General features: G+C 36.7%; 1 non-coding gene across 1 annotated transcript; it reads right to left on the reverse strand.

The window, feature by feature from the left end:
* Nucleotides 1-3,192: 3,192 nt before the first annotated feature.
* On the reverse strand, nucleotides 3,193-3,265 carry TRNAG-CCC. The gene has a single exon. It is a non-coding gene; the product is annotated as a tRNA-Gly (tRNA).
* Nucleotides 3,266-3,483: the final 218 nt, after the last annotated feature.

A 3,483-nucleotide genomic window follows, 5' to 3' on the forward strand; every position in this document is an offset into this window, starting at 1 on the left:
ATCAATAACCTCAGGTGTGCAGATGACACCACCCTTATGGCAGAAAGTGAAGAAGAACTAAAGAGCCTCTTGATGAAAGTGAAAGAGGAAAGTGAAAAAGTTGGCTTAAAGCTCAACATTCAGAAAACTCAGATCATGGCATCCGGTCCCATCACTTCATGGGAAATAGATGGGGAAACAGTGGAAACAGTGGCTGACTTTATTTTTGGGGGCTCCAAAATTACTGCAGATGGTGACTGAAGCCATGAAATTAAAAGACGCTTACTCCTTGGAAGGAAAGTTGTGATCAACCTAGACAGCCTATTAAAAAGCAGAGACATTACTTTGCCAACAAAGGTCCATCTAGTCAAGGCTATGGTTTTTCCAGTGGTCATGTATGGAAGTGAGAGTTGGACTGTGAAGAAAGCTGAGCACCGAAGAATTGATGCTTTTAAACTGTGGTGCTGGAGAAGACTCTTGCAAGTCCCTTAGACTGCCAGGAGATCTACCAGTCCATCCTAAAGGAGATCAGTCCTGGGTGTTCAATGGAAGGACTGATGCTGAAGGTGAAACTCCAATACTTTGACCACCCAGTATGAAGTACTCACTTATTTGAAAAGACCCTGATGCGGGAAATATTGAAGATGGGAATAGAAGGGACAATAGAGGATGAGATGTTTTGATGGCATCACCGACTCGATGGACATGAGTTTGAGTAAGGAGTTGAACACGACTGAGTGACTGACCCTAACTTGATGGAAAACTGCCCTTCATAGTATCAATAAAAATATTTTTAATTAATAATCAACATAAGGTATGAAAGTTTGTATAACATATGAAAATTTCTGTGAAACATAAAAAGGTTTTAAATAGAAAAAATACTGTGTTTTTGCTTGGAGAGACTGATACTTATTTTATTCTCTTCAAATTGATACTGATATCTAATGTAATAGGGTAAGACTGTAGAGAACTTGAGCAAATGACACTGAAGTTTATTTTGAAAACTGGATAATTTTATGAAAGTTAAAAGATGAGTTATTCCATCAAATATTTAAAATATACTGTTAAGCTACAAATAACCTAATAACATGAAACTCATGAATGAAAATAAAGAACTATAATTAAAAAGCCATATATGAAACAATCAAAAGTTTTGGAAACTAGAATAAGAATTGAGTTTATTGAATGTGGTATTTCACAAAGTAGAAAACTATCCAATTAACTATACTGAAACAAGTTACCATTTTGGAAAAGTTAATCAAAACTAATCCCAGTTAGAGCAAAAAATTTTAAATTAAAAACATATAAACTTTCTCTTGGTTAAAAACATGAAAAAAAGCTAAAAGAAATGGACATTTTAGAAAAAACATTTGCAACAAACATACTGTGCTATTAATCATCTTAACATTCAGCAAGTCTTAGGTAAACCATTCTAAACTATGTCCAACATTCCAATAGAAAAATGGCCCAGGAACTTGGATAGGCAGTTTTCAAAAGAAATAACACATGTGTTGAAAAACATGAAAAACTGGGGTGATCGTTGCTGTCTTTGCATGCCTGCATATTTTCACTGTGGAGTTGCATCCTCCACTGCATACGATTCTGGTGGGACCAGCAACAGTGAACAGTGTACTCCTGACCACAGTGTGTATCACGTGACCTATGCTACTCTAACAGGACTCTTCCCCAGGAACTGTTATCCTAAACAGAGGCATGAAAGGATGCAAAGTAATTAATGCTAAATCATTTGAAGGCAGCACCACAGAAGAGAAGGTTCACAGTTCCATGCTATTTTTCCATCTCACAGTCCATGAGCTACTCAGTGTCCTTCCAGTTAATGCCCTTCTTTCCTTACTTAAAGTACTCAGAATCTGTTTCTTTAGATCAAAGAATTCTTAGTGAAACAAATTGTTGAGTCTCACTCATGATCAAAGAAATACAAAATAAAACAACTATCACCTTTTGTCCAAGTATTTAATAAATATCAAAACAAATGGTAATAGGTAAAAGGTTTTATGGGTGGGAAAAAACGATAAGATTATAGATACAGTTAATTTTTTTTAATATTTTGTGATTTAAAAAAAAACGGATGATAAAAAGAATATTAAGTGGAAAAAGAGAGAATTTGGTTTCTAAGCTCACTTTTCAGACTGAACACTATTTTGACCATTAATTTTACTAAGCTAACAGGCTTCCCTGGTGGCTCAGTGGTAAAGAATTCACCCGACAAGGCAGGTGACACAGGTTCAATCCCTGGGTCAGGAAGATCCCCTAGAGTAGCAAATGGCAACCCATTCCAGTATTCTTGCCTGGGAAAATCCCATGGACAGAGGAGCCTGGTGGGCTATAGTCCTTAGGGTCACAAAATAACAACAGCATAATACTAATATTTTTTAAAGCCTGACAAAGATAATGTATTAGGTCCCCACAGGGAAGAGATGCAGATAAAGTTTAGGTAATTTGAGATTTACAAAAATGTAAGTGGAGTTCTGGGGAATCAACAGGCAATTGTGTAGGACCCTAGACTAGCAACAGCTAGACCCATTGCCTTCTGGGCCTGAAATGGCAGTATAGGGAGGGTCACAGAAATGTGAGAACAGCTGTTTGGATCTGTGGCCTCCAATAAAGTTTTCAAATACTAAGGAAATGGCAACCCACTCCAGTATTCTTGCCTGGAGTATCCTATGGACAGAGGAGCCTGGTGGGCTATAGTCCATGGAGTTCTAAAGAGTCCAACAAGACTAAGCATAGCACAGCTCAGACACTAAAATGCTTTGGAAAACAAAGACGAATATAAGGTGCCAGACTTAGATGAGATGGACTGAGGGTTGTTTAGAAAACCTAAAACATGAAATTAAATGTATTCATCATTAAAATTAGTTCACCATTTCTGAGGGTATTATTTTCTGAAACCTATATATATAATTATATGTATATATATATAATTTTTATTTTTATATATTACATATAAAATGTTTTCAAGTAAAAAATATGTAAAATTTAGAAGATGTGTTTGAGGGGAGAAAAGTATAAGCAAAGCCCAAGAACAGTTCTGATTCTAATTTTGTGTTCTGGACAAAAATGATTATAAGGCATACGTTGTTGTTTCTTTATGTACGTATGTATGTATTTGGCTGCACCGGGTCTTAATTGTAGCACGCAGGAGCTTCAGTTGCAGCATGTGAATTCTTGGTTGTGGCATGTAGGATCTTGTTTCCTGACCAGGAATTGAACCTGGGTCCTCTGGATTGGGAGCTCAGAGTCTTAGCCACTGGACCACCAGGGAAGTCCCCATAAGTACTGTGTAATAGAGTTTCAGCCTCCCATTTTCTCAATCAATAAAGGCTAACAAGAGGGTCATATCTGAGCTAGGACTGTAAGGTGAGACTCAATCAGTACATTAAAAAAGTAAGTCCAGTAGTATACTGGAGCTGACTAGTACTGGTTCATGAGAAATAACTATTAAACTTTTAGGAATTTTGCGAACTGGTTGTTAAACACAGT

Source organism: Bos indicus x Bos taurus, chromosome 1 (genome assembly GCF_003369695.1).
Source record: "Bos indicus x Bos taurus breed Angus x Brahman F1 hybrid chromosome 1, Bos_hybrid_MaternalHap_v2.0, whole genome shotgun sequence".
Classification (NCBI taxonomy): Eukaryota; Metazoa; Chordata; class Mammalia; order Artiodactyla; family Bovidae; genus Bos; species Bos indicus x Bos taurus.